This window comes from Dromiciops gliroides, chromosome 3, assembly GCF_019393635.1.
Source record: "Dromiciops gliroides isolate mDroGli1 chromosome 3, mDroGli1.pri, whole genome shotgun sequence".
In the NCBI taxonomy this organism is placed as follows: Eukaryota; Metazoa; Chordata; class Mammalia; order Microbiotheria; family Microbiotheriidae; genus Dromiciops; species Dromiciops gliroides.
The window spans coordinates 158965342-158983389 of NC_057863.1; the positions used below are offsets into that span (position 1 = coordinate 158965342).

The window sequence follows — 18048 nt, forward strand, 5'->3', positions numbered from 1 at the left end:
CCTCCTGAATCCAGGGCCAGTGCTCTATCCACTGCACCACCTAGCTGCCCTGACCATTTTCTTTTTAAAATATGAAAATGTCTATTCAAAACAGATGTAATCTTTGCAATCTACATTTTTTTATATAACCCACGACATGGGGCAAAGCATACAGTCATAGAATCCCAGTGTTAAATGAGACCTACAAAGTTAATTTGTCCAACCCATAGAGAGCAGAAATCCAATAGACAACATTTTCAGTAACATTTCCAATTGAAGACCTCCAGTGATAAGAAACTAACCACCTACTGAAGCAGTTTCTGGACAGTTCTTTCTGTATGTGCCTATAGACGTCTATACTTCATAACTTTACATTTTGTATTGTTGCTTTGAATGCATTGATGTAATAAAGTCTCCAGGGGATTTCTCCTCAAGAAATCACCAGCTAAGACTTATGATTTGGGATCAGAAGATCATGGATTTGAGACCGGTCTATTGGGAAACTTGCTCTTTCTGGATCTAAATTTCTTCATCTTTAAAATGAAGAGCTTTGCAGATAGGTGGCACAGCGAACAGAGCACCGGCCCTGGATTCAGGAGAACCTGAGTTCAAATCCGGCCTCAGGCACTTAACACTTACTAGCTGTGTGACCCTGGGCAAGTCACTTAACCCCAATTTCCTTGCTTTAAAAAAAAAAAAAGAGTGTACTAAAATGAAGAGCTTTGTCTAGGAAATCTCTAAGGTCCCTTCCAGCACTACAACTCAAATGATCCTAGAATGTCTGATCTATCCTAGAAAATGATACATATTACTTCCCCTAAGAAATCAACCACCAAAGGGATCTTTACAGCTTTTGTTACAACACCATTTAAATGTGAACTGGTGTAGCAGCTTAAACTGGAAATCTAGTCTCTCTGGTGGGAAGACATTAATTTTAGTGTCAAAAACCTAGTTGATTACAGACTTGTTGGATCTGCCTGGAGATGATCAAAAAAAGGCTGGGGAGAGTAATTGACTCATGTTTCTGAGGTCATGTCACAAAAGAAATCCATAACTGAAGTTATAGTAATAGAGACAAAATAAATATAATTCCTTAAGTAGTATGGCCACTTATCAATTTCCTACAAGGAATATGACCAGGTAAATTATACATTGTGTGATTCTTAACACCCTCTGCTCTCTTTTACACTACTCTGCCATGATTTGGGCAGAAACAGGAGATTACAACAAGCCTGAGGGATATTTTGTATTTTTTCCCATGGGTTGCTTTGGCCAAATAATTCATCATCATGGGGCTACCCTACAGATGATAAACCCTGTGGTTTATCAAGTCCTCTACATATGTTGATTCCAAGTGCCACTATTGATCCTATTTTATAGATGAGGAAACTGAGGCTGAGAAGTCATGTCCAAGATCAAATGCCTAGTGACTGAAATAAGATTTGAACATGTCTTCCTGACTCTAATTCCAAAACCCTTGTCTTTTAACTATGCCATCTAACCACTTCATAATTCTCCTGAATTTTATGGGATGGATATTAGGGCTATGAATGAAGAAAGGAATGAGCATTTATTGAGCATTACTATGTGTTAAGTACTGTTCTAAATACTATGGTTATAAATACAAAAGCAATGACATCTCCTGATCATCAAGAGCTTACATTCTATTGAAAGAGACAACATAAAGAGAAAAGTGGTGGACAGGTAGGTATACTTTGGAAAGTTACAAGGATGGTTAAGTGGGGCCAGAGGGGCACACCCCAACCAGGAACACTGATAATGACCCATTAATTTTATCATGGCTCTTGGTTCCAGAAGTGGAGAAAAGAAAGGTCAGGGAGGAAAGGGAGGTTGAGGAGGGAAGTTGTGAAGGAATTGGTAAAGAGGCAGTAAAATGAAGCATCATAGCTAGATCTGTACTAAAATAGTAGGCCAGGAAAGAAAATCACCAATCAGGAAATTGAAGGTTCAGGAGAAGGCAGAAATTTTTTTTCAGTTTTAATATAGATTTTTGTTTATTTTATTTTATTTTTGGTGAGGCGATTGGGGTTAAGTGACTTGCCCAGGGTCACACAGCTAGTAAGTGTTAAGTGTCTGAGGTCGGATTTGAACTCAGGTCCTCCTGACTCCAGGGCCAGTGCTCTATCCACTGAGCCACCTAGCTGCCCCGAAGGCAGGAATTTTTGAGAAGATCAGGAATAGATTTCAGGGATTTCATGAACTTGAACAGAAAAAAATGCATCTTTTATTTTCACCAACCTCTGGTTGAAATTTAGCACTTCCTTCAGTTATTTAAAAGCACTATTCTTAGAAGGGAACCATAGGCTTCACAAGAGCAGAAACAGTCCATGATGAAAAAAAAAAAGATTAAGAACTTTCACTTAGGACATGTTCTCTGGGATGATCTAAAATTGGGAAAGGGAGTATAAGGGAGGGCTGAGGAGGTAACCAGAGAGGAGGGAGTAAAAATAGTCTAATAAATTAAGTCCTGGATTTTCTATTTGAAGGTCAGAGTTTGAGTCTAGCCCTACCACTTATTAGCCACATAACTGCAGAGAAGTGATATGATCTCTCTGAAACTTAGTTTCCTTGAGAATAATGTAATGCCATCTATCCTATTGTAAGGAATGTACTCTATAAATAAGAGTTATTATTATAATGGCCATGGAAGCTACTTCTTTCTACCTGTGACTTACTATGGGTAAGAATATACAGACTTCATGGCACCATGCCTTTCACTTAAGGCCTTGTGGAATTGTGGGAAACAAAGTCAGCACCAGTAAGTGATCAAGGGCAGTTTGGAAAGATGTTTATCTAAATGAAAGGAAGAAGACAGGAGAAGGAAACAAGTAACCAAACCAGACTTTTCCAGCATGGAGTTGGAGAACTGAGAAAAGTGAATTCAAACTAAAAAAGGTGGGGGAGAGGAGTTCTTCATTGTTTCCTTTCTGAGATTCCCTTATAATTCTTCTTGTACAAAATGACTAATATGGAAATGTTTTACATGATTGTACATGTATAATCTATACCTGATTGCTTACCATCTCAAGGAATGGGGAATTTAGAACTCAAAACTTTATTTTTAAGTTAAAAAATTATTTTAACATGTAATGGGGGGAATAAAACAGATATTAAAGATTCCCTTATATTTATACTTTCTCTTATATATATACACATATAGATATTTAGATATATAAATATGTATTTGTATGTTGTCTTCTTCTATTCGGATGTGGCCACTTGAGGAAAAGGAAGTTTTTTTTCCATTCTTTGTATCCCCAGTACTTAGCACAGTAGATGGAGCATAGTGTTTGATAAATGTCTTTTGACTGACTGACTGTCATACTAGATCTAACCTTCACCTAAGACAGATAGCTTTGGGTTAAAGTTTTACAAATTCTCAACCCATCAGGTTCCAATATTCAAACATAATTGCTGAAAGCACTGGCCCTGGATTCAGGAGTACCCGAGTTCAAATCCAGCCTCAGACACTTAACACTTACTAGCTGTGTGACCCTGGGCAAGTCACTTAACCCCCATCGCCCCGCAAAAAAACAAACAAACAAAACAAAAACAAGTAGAAATTTAGGGGGTTATCCACCTAAATGGGATCCATAATCACTCAAAATGACTTCAGCCTAACAATTGAAATGGGAAAAAACAACTGAATGAAAACTGCCTATTGTTCAGATGATATCTAAAGTCAGAGGGACCACTCACAGAGGTTCTTTAGTGCACATATCTTGGACAAACACTCAAATGGAAAATGAGCCAGGCCAGGAATTGAACAGGAGAAGAATAGATTGAATCACTTTTCAGAAATTACATGTTTATTTTCAGTAACCTCACTTTTCTCCCTGAAAGACTTGTCCCCTTTTAAATGTTCTTTTTTTATCATAAACTTAACTACCAACAAACATTTCAAGATATGAAGAAGAAAAGGAAAGAGAATTGAACAAGTAACTGTAAGTTTCTGTTTCTTAGAGAAATATAATATTAAGTTTAACAAGATAATAACAATGGCCCTATTTATATCTCCTGCAGTACTTTTGGTTTTTATGCATTTTTTAAAAAAATGTTTTGTTGACACATCACTGGGGTGAGTGAAAGAGAGAAGTAGAGGATGACAACAAGGTCACAAACCTAGTATGTAGAAAGATGTCGGTGCCCTTGACAGTCATTGAGAAATTCAGAAGAAGGGATAGTTTGGGAGGATAAGATAATAAGTTCTGATTTGAACATGTTGAATTTAAGATGGCTATGGGATATCTAGTTTGAGATGTCCAACAGGCAATTGGTGACGTGGAACTGGAGGTCAGGAGAGAAATAAGGAATAGATAAATAGGTTCAACATCAATCCAGGGTCAGCAATCACCTCCATGCAGATTATTCTCAGCTCACATTCTCCATCAGTATCCGTGAAGGCAAGAGAACTATTGGAGAACTCCCTTAGAATTATTTATAGACGAGCACATGGAGGAGAGTGCCACAGATATGGATGGTTTGTGACTGGCATCATTGAAAAGAATCTCTTTACCAATGAGATCCCAGGTCTCTCAGAGTATCTCCATTTTAGATTATCCATTCCATTTAAAGTCTTTTGAGAGCCTAGAGATATGAAAACTCACCTATCCCCCATTGTAATCATTCCATACTTTTAACAGAGATAGAAATAGCAATACTTCACTTGTCTATAGCATTTTAAGCTTTATAGAGCCCTTTCATTACAAAATTCATGTGAGATAAATAGTACAAGTATCATCCCTGTTTTATAAACTGAGGCTGAGTAGTCAAAGACCATTCCCCTCTCCTCCAATATAATTCTTATTTTGCCTAACATTTCTCTTTGTGCCTCTTCTATTTCAAAGCCTGAAAATGCAGGCCCTGTGTCCTCATCCCTAAGTGACAGTGTCCCTCTCTGGGTCTGAGTTTCTTCAAAATGAGAGAGTTGGGCTGGTTCACCTCTGAAAGGCCTTTCCAGCTCCAATCAATGATTCCTATAACTGATTAAAGCTTGTTCTATGCCATTGATGGCAGGAAGACTCGATGAGGAACATTTTTTATGAATTCTACTCTTTGGAATGAGATATCACAATGGAAATTGAAAAATTCAGTCATTTATCTGACCCAGTCAAATCACTGATTCTTGGTGCTATATAAATAAACTTTCTAGATGCTGGACTGCATATTTTACTTCTCATCTGAAGATATGCTATCATGTTACCATAGCTATTGTTGAAGCCAATGCAAAGATCATTGCTAAACCACTGTGGTCTCCTAGAAAGACCCTAGAAATCAGCAGAATGAGACTAAGCCTAGGAAACTCCATATATAATCCTGAGCAAATTATTTCATTTCTCTAAGCCTCCATTTTCCTATTTGTAAAACAAAAATTATGGTATCTATCAAAGTAAGATGGTAAGGACAAACAATACAATCAAGTGGACAGAGCCTCAATTGAAGGATAATGCAGAACTATTACTATTATTACTAATAAAAATGCCAACAAGTAGCTGTCAGTCCACTATGGTTAAATTTCTTGTCCATTAAAGAAGTGAAATCCAAGTGAACAAAGTGTTCCTTGGAATGAGCACTGGTCTTAGAATTCAAGTCTTGGCTCTGACATTTACTAGCTATGTCACCCAGGACAAGTTATTTATTCTCTCAGAGCCTTTTTTTCCTCATCTGTAAAATGGGCGGAATTATACTCTACCTGTTAGAGCTGTCAAACTCTTTCTAAACCTTGAAGTACAGTATTATCATGAAGCTATCATCATTATCACTTGAGAGTGGGGACTGTTTTTGCCTTTCTTTGTACTTAGCACTATGCCTGACACATAGTAACTGCTTAATAAATATACCTGATGATAACAGTCATGGAACCCCTTGGAGGAGAAGGATATCCAGGAGTGTGTGTTTCACAATGTCAAACATTATATAAAGGCCAAATAGAATGAGGCCTGAGAAAAAGCCATTGGATTTTGCAATTAAGAGGTCACCCTTACTTATGGTTGATAGGACATTTTCAGGATAGGGCTAGTGTGGTTTGATTGTAAGGATTTGAGGAATGAGTAAAGAAGTAGAATATACACTATTTCTAGAAGTATATCTGTGATGGGGAAAATAATTGGGTATAGTAGGGTCCAAAGAAGCATTTGGAGGGATGAGGGAGACCTGAGCATGTTGGAAGGAAGCAGGGAAGGAGCTAGCAGAAAAGGACAAGTTAAAAATGAGAGATAAAAATCAATAGAGAAAGCTCCCAAAGGAGACAAGAGGGAATGAGATCAAGGGCATATGTGGAAGGGTTAGGTTTGCCAAGAAGGAAGATCAAAGGAGTAGAGTGTGGGTGAAAACATGCAAAAGTTTTGAGTGCAGAGGATAGGATATGAGGAATAAAAGAGCATCCTACACCACTAGGTACTTTAATGGTTCAATTCAATTCAACCCAAATATACTGGGAATTATAAAGAAGAAACAAGAAATCTAGCCCCTTCTTTCCATATTCTCTACCACTTCACTTAACATAATTTCTTAAAGCATAGTATCAGTCCATACATGACAAACACCATAATTTGTTTGGCTATTCCACAATTGATGGGCACCCCTTTATTTTCTGGTACTTTGCCACTAACAGAAAGACTTGCCATAATTATTTTTGTATATGTGGATTTATTTCCCTCTTCTTTTGATTTTTTTAGGGGTATAGGCCTAAAATGAGTGAGCACGTGTAAAGTGCTTTGCAAACCTTAAAGCACTATATAAATGTTTATTGTTATTGTTATTAATGATATAGCTGGGTCAAAGGATATGTACAGTTTATTAACCTTGAGGGTATGGTTCCAAATTGCTTTTCAGAATGGCTAGACTAGTTCAAAGCTCCGCCAACAATGCTTTAAAATACTTGTTTTCCCATATCTCCTCCAATATTTATAATTTTCTGCTTTCGTCAACTTTGCCAATCTGATGGATATAAGGTAGAATCTTAGAGTTACAATTACTTTGCATTTCTCTAATTATTAGTAGTTTTAGAGCATTTATACAGTGACTATTAGTAGCTTGGATATTTTCTATAGAAAACTGCTTGTTCATATCCTTTGTTTTTTTGTTTTTGCGGGACAATGGGGGTTAAGTGACTTGCCCAGGGTCACACAGCTAGTAAGTGTCAAGTGTCTGAGGCCGGATTTGAACTTAGGTACTCCTGAATCCAGGGCCGGTGCTTTATCCACTGCGCCACCTAGCCGCCCCCCTGTTCATATCCTTTGACCATTTATCAATTGGGGAATGACTCATGTCCTTATAAATTTGAATTAATTCTTTATATAACTTGGAAATCGTTATTAAAAAAATTACCACATGGGCAGCTAGATGGCGCAGTGGATAGAGCACCAGCCCGGGAGTCAGGAGTACCTGAGTTCAAATCCGGCCTCAGATACTAAACACTTACTAGCTGTGTGACCCTGGGCAAGTCACTTAACCCCAATTGCCTCACCAAAAAAAAAAAAAATTACCACAAAGACTGTTTCACCAGTACTTTGCTTCCCTTCTAATTTCAGCTGCATTGGATTTGTTAGTACACAAAATTTTAAATTTTATATAATCAAAATTGTCCATTTCATCTTCTCTGATCCTACCCCTTATTTTATTTGGTTCCCCTCTCCAAAGATCTGAAAGGTAATTTCTTCCTTACTCCTCTAACTTGTTTATAATGTCAACCTTTATGTATAAGTCATGTATCCATTTGGAGTTTATTTTCCTATACTGTGTGAGATATTGGTCTATACCTAGTTTCTTTCAGACTGCTTTCTAATTTTTCCAGCAGTTTTTGTCAAAAATAAGTTCTAGTAACTCCAGGAATTAGTGCCTTTGGGTTCATCAAATACTAAGCTATTGTGCTTGGATTTTTCTCCAAATTATATACCTATCTCTTCTGCTGATCAACTACTCTATTTCTTAACCAAATTGTTTTTATGATTACTGCTTTTTATTATAGTTTGAGACCTAGAACAGCTAGACCCCACTTTTTTATTTCCCTTAATATTCTTGGCCTTTTGTTCCTCTAGATGAATTTTGTTATCATTTTTCCTAGGTCCATAAATTTGGTATGATACTACATAAGCATATTAATTTAGGTAGCATTGTTATTTTTATGATGTTATGGTCTAGCTATAAGCAATTAATATTTCTCCAATTATTTAGGTCTGTACTTCTGTAAAGAGTATTTTATAGTTGTATTCATATCATTCATATGTGTGTCTTAAAAAGAAGATTCCCAGGTATTTTATATTTTTTATAGTCATTTTAAGTGAAATTTTTCTACCTGTTCCTACTGGATTGTGTTAATAATATATAAAAAGCTGATAATTTATATGGATTTATTTTATATACTGTAACTATAATGAAGTTACTATTTCAATGAATTTTTATTTGGCTCTCTATTATTTTCTAATTAAACAATCATATTCCCTACATAGTTATAACTTTGTTTCCTCTTTGCTTACACATATTCCTAAAATTTATTTTCCTTTTCTTATTACTTTAGCTAGCATTTCTAACACTATATCAAGTGGTAGTGGCTATAATAAACATCCTTGCTTTACCCCTAATTTCACTGGAATAGCCTCAAGTTATCCCCATTTTATATAATTCTGGATCTTGATATTGATTTTTATCAAGAACAGATTCATTTATTCTGTTTTGTTTAGCATTTTTAATAATAATGGGTATTGGGGCAGCTAGGTGGCACAGTGGATAGAGCACCGGCCCTGGAGTCAGGAGTACCTGAATTCAAATCCGGCCTCAGACACTTAACACTTACTAGCTGTGTGACCCTGGGCAAGTCACTTAACACCAATTGCCTCACTAAAAAAAAAAATAATAATAATGGGTATTATATCTTGTTAAAAGCATCAACTAATATAATATTTTTTTTGTTCTTGTTATCAATGTGGTCTGTTATGTTGATTGTTTTCCTAATATTGAGCCAACCCTATATTTCTGTTACAAATCCAACCTGGTCATATTGTATGATCTTTGTGCTGTGCTACTTTGATAATATATTATTCAATATTTTTTGTACCAATGTTAATTGCAGATATTTGTCTGTAGTTTTCTTTCTGTTCTGACTCTCCCTGGTTTAGGTATCAAGATATATTTATATCATAAAGGGAATTTGGTAGGATCTTTTCTTTTCCTATTTATTTTCAAACAGTTTATGCACTATTTGAATTAATTGGATTGATAAATTTGCTTGTAAATCCATTTGGTCACAGGGTTATTTTCCTCGAAAGCTCATTTATAGCTTGTTCAATTTTTGTTTCTGAGATTGGGTTATTTAAATTCTCTTTTTTTTCTTCTGTTAAACTGGGCATTTTAAATATTTGTAAATGTTAATCTATTTCATTTGGATTGTAAGTTTTATTACCATATTATTGAACAAAATAATTTCTTATAATTTTTTTTACAGTGGTAGCTGCTAAATCTTGTGTGATCCTGACTACCATTCCTTGGTAGCTAAACCCTTTCTTTACTGTTGCTTGCAGTATTTTTTTTTTCTTTGACCTGGATGCACTGTAATTTGGCATGTGACATTCCTGGGAATTTCCATTTTGGAGTTACAGGAGGCGACCAGTGGATTTTTCCACATATTTGTTTTGCCCTCTGGTTCAAGTAGATTTGAGCAGTTTTCTTTCATGAGTTCTTGAAATGTGATAACCAGGGTTCTTCTTTGGTCATGATTTTCAGGTAGTACAATCATTCTTAAATTACCTCTCTTTAATTTGTTTTCTGGTTTTTGGTTTTTGAGGTTTTTTTTGCGGGGCAATGGGAGTTAAGTGACTTGCCCAGAGTCACACAGCTAGTAAGTGTCAAGTGTCTGAAGCCAGATTTGAAACTCAGGTCCTCCTGAATCCAGGGCTAGTGCTTTATCCACTGTGCCACCTAGCTGCCCCACCCCCAATGGGTATTTTTAAACATGAAATACCATAAACTTAGTTTTTTTAGTTGTTTGACTTTATTTTAATAGTTCTTGTTGTCCCATGGAGTCATAATTTCTGTTTGATCCCCTCTAATTTTCACAGTCTGTTTCTTTGGCAATGTTTTATACTTCTTATCCTAAGGCATTCATTCTCTTTCTATGTTTCTTCTTCAAATCTCTCATTTCTTTTCTAATTCTTTTCTCTAGCTATCTGATTTCATTTGTAAAATCATCTTCACTAATTTTCTAAAGTCTTGTTTCATTTCTTTCAGGAATTCTAATTGAACTTATATCCAAGCTGTGCTTTTCTTTGGGACTTTGTTTTTAAGTCATTCTTTTCAAATGGGCTAGTGTCTTGAACATCCTGTCACAATAATAGCTCTTTCTGATGGGATTTTTTTTAAGCTTCCTCATTATTTCAGCATTACTTCACAAATTGGACTTTGGGTTAGAGCCAGGCTCTGTGCTCTTTCAGAAGGCCTCAATCACTAGGCCTTGCTTGGTCATGTTTTATATTATCTTGGGTCTTGCTGCTGTTTTTCAGAGTACTGAGTACCATATTCTTCAAAGGTGACTCAGGCTGGGGACTTGAAAGTTTTTAGCGTGCCCAAAGCAATCTGATCTAAAGTGAAGCCCTCCTAGTCTCAGCTTTGCCAACTACTGACCTTGGTTTGAGACTAGGTGATACAACTGTGGGGTTTCTCCTGGCTGGAACTCAAGTAGCCTACTTGCTGCTTAACCTGATCACTATCAGCTAACTGGAAGGCTCTGCAGGTTCAAAGTGACAGGACTACACACTCTCCCTTGGTCTGAGCTTATTGGCCTGATTACTCCATTGCAGTCCTTGGAACAGATTGAAGCCTAAGTCTGAGACCCCCTACTGCAAGGTCACAGCCATACAGTGTGAATGCTTCTACTCCTTTACCAGAACACAGTCTTGGACTGAGACCACTCCTCTATCCCTTTCTTATTCCACTGAATCCAAGATCCAGCTCTGGGGTAAAAGCAACAGAGCTGCTGATTGGCTCCTTCACCCACTCCCTACACTGTCTCTTTCCCTCTGAGCACTCTTCTTGTCTCAGTAGAAAGCCTCAGGCTCCAGTTTTTAGAAGGCTTCCCATCCTAGAGAGCTTTGCATTGAGTCTTCCTGGCTGGACCTGGTTTCCAGTGCTCCTAGACATTTGTTCATCTCTCTCTACTGACCTTGGCTGCAAAACAGGACTCACACTGGGATTTTTTTCCTCTTGGATTTCCCAATCACACATCAGTCTTATGCTCTTTCTAAGTTTTGTTGGAGTAATTGTAGGGACTGTCTGGGCTGTACTGCCTTCTCTTACTTCTCCATCTTTGCTGATCTCTTAATTGATAAATCTGAGTCTTTTCTCAGTCCTAATCCTTGCAACCTATCTGCACTTTTAAAAAAAAAATTTTTTTAGTGAGGCAATTGGGGTTAAGTGACTTGCCCAGGGTCACACAGCTAGTAAGTGTCAAGTGTCTGAGGCCAGATTTGAACTCAGGTACTCCTGACTCCAGGGCTGGTGCTCTATCCACCTATCTGCACTTTTGACCACCTTCTCCACCCAGGTATTCTCTCTTCTCTGGGTTTTCATGACACTCTTCTCTTCTGGTTCTCCTCTTATGACCCTGACCACTCACTATTAGGTATCTTTGCTGGCACCTACATATCACATTCCCTAAATGTGAGTAACTACTCAAGAGTCTCTCCTATGCTCTTTTCTTCTTTATTTTTTTCTTTTCTTCTACACTTCCTATTTTGGTAACTTCAGAAGCCCATGGATTTAACTATGATCTCTGTGCAGGTGACTACTAGATCTATACATCTAGCCATAATCTCACCCCAGAGCTTCAGTTCTGCATCACGAATTGCCTATTAGACATTTCAAACTGGATTTCTCGATTACATATTAAACTTATGTTGTCTAAAACTGAACTAATTCAATTTTCCCCTAAACCCTCCTGTCTTTGGAACTTCCCTATTTCTCTCAAAGGCACCAGTATTCTTCTAGTTAATAACCAGGTTCATAATCTCAGCATTATTCGGGACACCTCACTTTCCCTTACCCTACATAAACAATCAGATGAATCATGCTGCTGATTCCATCATAGCATCTCTCACATCCAACCTCTTCTTTCCACTCGCACAGCTACCACAATCGCTTAATTGATCTCTCTGCCTCGTCCCTCCCTACTCCAGTCCATCCTTAAGCACAAATCCCTGTGACTGCCCTACTCCGTCAGCTCCAGGGGCTTCCTCTGGAATTCATGCATCAACCTTCCAGAGTTGTTGCGAGGATCAAATGAGATAATAATTGTAAAGCACTTAGCATAGTGCCTGGCACATAGTAAACACTATATAAATGTTAGCTATCATCATCATCATTATTCTGAAAGATTATTGGTATTTCAAAGAAAAGCAGAGTCAGAAGGAAAGTGAAAGCCTTTCCATCCTAGTTTTATATTTTTGTATTGTTTGTTTCTTGTTGTTGAAAAACATGTTCCCCAAATGCAAATTAAAATATCTACACATAAAACAATTCCTCTCCTAAAAAATTGGGTGAAGCCATTTATCAGGATATATTCTTTTAAAATCTTTTTTTTTTAATGTCTGGGTACCTTCCTGTACTCTTCAAGCTTTTTGGTTTCAGTTTGACTCAGGGGATTAGTTATTGTACTAAGATTTCAAATGGACATGATGAATATTGTTCTTTGACTACTTGTAATGAAAGAAACTAGATTTTAAGTTTTATCACAAACCTCCACTGTACTGTCAGCAAAGGTGATTAACATGTCAAAAACCTTAACTTTGCTAAGCCAAATGCATACTCCTTCATAGTAATATTTGCTTTATTTCTACAAAGATATGTTATTGCCCAGGACTGTGGTTTTCTTTTTCCCCAAAGATTTTCTTTTCCCATGCTTGCTGGCAAAACAGAGTCCTACAAAACTGAGCTGTATCTTGTCCTTTAACCACACCATGGCCAGGTTGCAGCATCCCTGCATAATAATTGCCTTTTTTTTCCTCATCAGGACTGTCTCTAACCAGAGGCTCGATGTTGCCGACTGTAGTTAATTTTTCTATACATGTAGGGAAAAAAGAGAAAGTACAACTATAATATTGATAAACTACTGTGTGTCAAAAGTTCTTCAGTTTTTAGTGCAAACGCTTAATAAACAATAAAATGAGGAGAGGCTGTTGTTGGGAAATAACTGGTAATAAAAACAAAAGGCATCAATCAAACTTTTAAAAATAGATAAGACATAACCAAAAGAAGTAATGTAGAAGGTAAAGCATCACAACAAAAGAACTCATGTAATTTTTTTGGTAAACCTAACATGACCTTGAACTTTTCACATTTCATAGTCTCTATTATATGCAAACCATTGGGAACCCGTATATTTTTTTTTAATTTTTGTAAACCTAGGATGACCTTGAACTTTTCTTTTCACACTTTATAGTCTCTGTTATTATATGCAGATCATCGGATTCCTCTTTAACTTTGTGGTGAAAGTGATATGCAATCACTTTCACCCAATAACTCGCATTTGTATAGTGTCTAAGGTTCATAAAGTGGTACCTTCCACAAAAAACCCATGAGATAGGTGGTGCAAGTATTATTATCCCTACTTTACAAATGAGGAAACTGAGGTTGAAAAAGGTAAACTTACTATATAGCTTTTCATAAACATAAGGGAAAAAATTGAAGAGGAAAACAAGTAAATAAAAGATAGAATTTATGAGTAAATAGTTTTCTAAGGTGAGGCAGTTACACAGAGAAATGTGGTATATACATATATACACATATTCATAACATGCATACTTTTTTCTGTTAGACCACATATCTACATTTTTTATATCAACTTATTGCTCTTACTGAACTTAGTGTTTTCTAAAATCCACCTCCTGCATATTGTCACTGAAATTGCTGTACATTAACATACAACTTTGGTGGGGGCGGGTAAGGGAAGGGTGCTAATTCAGATGTTATGAAACTGTGATAATGCTATTATTTAAGGCATTTATTTAGGTGTGTTTATACTTTGTAGTTTTATAAATAAGCCCAAGGGGCTCCTTCTTAGTTGTCACATTGCTCCTTGACTCTCGTATTCTGTCTGTCTCATCCTATCCGACAGTAGAATTGATGCTGCTCTAATCCCTGGAAGTTTGGAACTAATGAACTGACTGCTGAGCTGCCGCCACGGAGCTTGGTCCCAAACTATACTGTACTTCACACTCGATTTATTCTCCAGATGGCGAGACTGTGCCGCCCTGCCGCGAGGGACCACCTCTTCCACTGGAGTGTAAAAGTGGACGGATGTTGTTTTCTTTGCAGATTTGATAATTCAGAGATAGAAACTTGCAAGGATGATTAGTTATTAGCTTTAATGGGTGCCAGTTGAACCAACTGCGTGCATATTTTCTTCTTTAATTTCAGTGTCTGTATGTCATGGTGATGGTTGATTTATCTGCTCTGCTACGTCACGGAGGCCTTCTCTTGAATACAGTGTCACTGAAATCAGAATATGCCTTGGTTCCTCACTCAGACAGAGTCAAATATTATAGTGGGTTATGTCTAAGGATGTGTTCATTAGCCACTGGTCCACCATGTAGCCAGCCATAGCACGGCAGATCGATACAAGTAGAAACTTTAACACGCACCAGTTTTTAGAATGTGTGTCTGGGAACAATCTCAATTCCATTCCTTTATTCTGTGCTCCTTGAAGAGAAATTCTCATTATACATTAATACTGATTTATTATGGAACAGAGTGTGCTGTTTGTTTAATGAGGTATTATTCTAAAGGATCTAATCTAACTATTTAATTCTATTATTCCATCTCTGCCAATACTGTAGCCTTGTTGGATCTTAAGGAAACAGGCTTTTTCTGCATTTAATACTGTTTACCCAGGCAGACTTCCATGTAATGTCAAAATAGTTTAGTTTCCTTTTAACTCATTTTAATATTCTAGTTTTGCCTCTAGAATATAAAAGAAGGAGTTTATGGTTTTGGATGGTGATTGTCATTTTTTTAAAAAAGAAAAACAAGCTTTCCCTTTATTTTTAGGGGCCTGATTCCCCAGGAAGCACTTACCTTTCAGTAATCCCGTCTGCATGAGCCTAACAGCCATTCTGAGAAGCTGGTATCTATCAGTCTGCTCCGTAGTTAGCAATACACCTAACGAGATCATAGTTATGGGGCCGTAAGGCCAACCATGAGAAGGGAAAAGAAAGAAATGTGATATTGAGATATCTGTGTATTTGTGTGGTGGGGATAGACAGGAGAGGAAGAATGATAGATGACACAGAGATAGAGAGGTCTCTGTGTGTTTAGGGGAGAGAGAGAGAGAGAGAGAGAGAGAGAGAGAGAGAGAGAGAGAGAGAGAGAGAGAGAGACAGTAGAAGAAAGCAGAAGAGAAAGATTAAGAAAATGAGAGGTGAGAAAGAATATCATATTTTTTCATTATCGAGGGGAATGTGGTTCTCTGGCTAAAACACCCAGAACTAAAACTTAATTGTTCTCAGAAACTGACTCTCTTTTCAACCCAACAGATGGTATGGGTGTGTTTGCTAGCACAGTAACATATTTCACCATTAAAATACCAAAAGAAAAAACCCAACATGCTTGTTGGTTGGTGTAAATTCAATGAAGTTGTTGGATATTTTGGGATACATACCAGAGGGATGCACACTTAGTTTATGTAAATTGCAACAAGCAACAGCCTGTTATTAAGGGAGTTGTGTGGAAATATACCTAAAAAGACAGAATTTCTTTTTTTTTGAAAGGTCCAGAATGGCGGTGTGGAGAGATGGCTTGATTTTAATTCTGGGCCAAAGGGGATAAAAAAAAGTCTAATAAAATGCTGAGTGTTCACTGTGCATTGTTATAACATGAAAAATACTAATCAGATTATGCCCGAAATTGGAATTGGGTCCTTCATTTGCAGCCAATTTCACAAGGTCTGAATTTTCCTAAGTAGAGCAGAGTGTGCCGAAACCATGGCAATCCAACGTTAGTTAAAATCACAAATGGGTTTAGAGCATGAGCTTTGAACTAATCGTCCACTTCAAATCCAAGTGGAGCCTCACAACAGCTTCGAGGGCAGCTTTTGCTCTCTTCCAACAATAACAATTTAGCAAGTTGACATTGCCAGGAATCCCATATCACCGAGGTTGTGTCTACACATGCAAAAGTAAAGTGGAGAAGTGAGACAATTATTCAGATGATTTGATTTTTTAAAAAAACCTACGTTCACCTCTGTAGTCCAGATAATTGCCCCAACCCTCCATTTCTCTCCGTATAGACACAGCTTGAGTTTGACTTGCTGTAGTGAAAATTAGTCCACTAAGTGGAAATATTTGCGACAGAGCACTGAGCCAGTTCAGTGCCGTACACTGTCCAGGTTTAAGCCATGGACAGAAGGGGACCAACTCACGAAAAGAGGATTTGTGAAATTTTCCTCTATAGTCCTGCTGCTTTAGCAGTATTTTATTGAATTAACCTCTGAACTTGTAGTTTTATCATAGGCATGCAACACTGTATAGTATAGTATATAGTATATAGTATATACTGTATATACTGTATATAGTATATAGTATAGTATATAGTATATACTGTATAGTATACGGAATATTGATGGATAGACATCAATAAATCATGGAGCCTTTCTGAGCTTACTCTGTGCAAGGCACTATGTTAGGTGTTGGGGCTGAAAAAGCAAATATGAATCAGCTCCTGCCCTCAAGGAGATTATATTCTATCAAAGGAGATAGCACATACATATATAAGTTGATTCAAAATAGAGATGAAATACACACAAGGTAATGAGGGGTAGGTGGCATTGGCCACTGAGGGGGGGGGGTGGTGATCAGGAAAAGCCTCATGTAGGAGGTAGCATTGGAGCTGAGCTTTGAAGGAAGCTGGGAATTCTAAAAGCGGAGGTGAGGAGGGAGTGCATTCATGTCTTATAGCTTTGGAAAGGCCCAAAGGATGAGGCAGGGCTGAGCCACAGGCCGTTTGATTCAAGTTTGTTAACCTTTCGCTTCATTATACCTTCCTTTTAGTTGGTAGGAGCCATCCTTCACTACTGTCTGAACTTAGCCTAATTATTGGCAGCCCCAACCCTGTAAATCAGGACACCACAAGCTGTCTTAAAGTGGTCTTAGAGCCCCATTCTGATCTGACCTGACAACTGTAAGCTACTGTTTCCTCACACTGTTTAACTCAGGCCACATTTGGAAAGCCTCTCTACTTCCACTCACAGCCAGAGACCTACATCCGTCTGGTTTAAATCTACTGTCATGTGTTGTCTCACTGATTCGTATTAGCCTGAATATGGCCTTGGATAATTCTTCTTGCCTTTGGTTTGCCTGTTTCCTAGATAAGTATTGCTGTCCTGATAACTGCATATTTAACCTACAAAAAACAACAACAACAAACAACAAAAACCAAACCCCATTCATCAGTGGTAGGGGAGACTTTAAAGTTTTATTAGGATCATAAAAAGCCCTTCCCAAATGAAACTACTTTTGATAAGTGTTCATTCCAACAATGAGAATTTGTTGAAGGCTGTTGGCAAGTTGGGGGAATTTGTTTTTGAAACTGAAATTGGCAGGAAGTAGCAAACTCAAGCCTCCTTTCTCCTTGAAGCTTCCGTTCCTCCCCACAGCCTTCCCTCCCCCGGTCCCCCCAACTCCATCCTTTCTCATTCTCTCCCACTGTCACCCTATCTCAGGCCAATTTTTTTTTAAGTTTCATTTCAGATTCCCCCCAAATAAAACTCATATACTGAAGCAGGCATTTTTGACCAGTGAGCAAAGCCTCTGTCAACTTCAAGGGTGAAGTATCTTTGCCTATCACTTCTAGGGAGTTCTTTGTGATAGGATTGCTTTCCAGCTGAATGGTCTGGAGCTTACCCTACAGTACGTGGTGTCAGGCTCACACGAGCTTCTTTAAATTGAGTGGCAAGATTCAACTCAGTTAAAAAGAGTGAGTAAAAAAAAAAAATAAAGGCAGGAAGATGTATGTGGAAAAAGAAACTTTCCCTCTTCTACATGTGAAAGTACATATGAAGAAAAA

General features: G+C 37.5%; 1 protein-coding gene and 1 long non-coding RNA gene across 3 annotated transcripts in view; one reads left to right on the forward strand and one right to left on the reverse strand.

Annotated features, from left to right (window-relative positions):
• The window catches only part of CLYBL (citramalyl-CoA lyase), a 396026-nt gene that overhangs the window by 334583 nt on the left and 43395 nt on the right, over positions 1–18048 (forward strand). The window lies entirely within an intron of this gene.
• LOC122751060 overlaps positions 1–18048 on the reverse strand; it is a 78819-nt gene that overhangs the window by 12291 nt on the left and 48480 nt on the right. The window contains exon 2 of the long non-coding RNA XR_006355768.1: positions 15064–15147. This is a non-coding gene — a long non-coding RNA (uncharacterized LOC122751060). The remainder of the gene's footprint in view (positions 1–15063; positions 15148–18048) is intronic.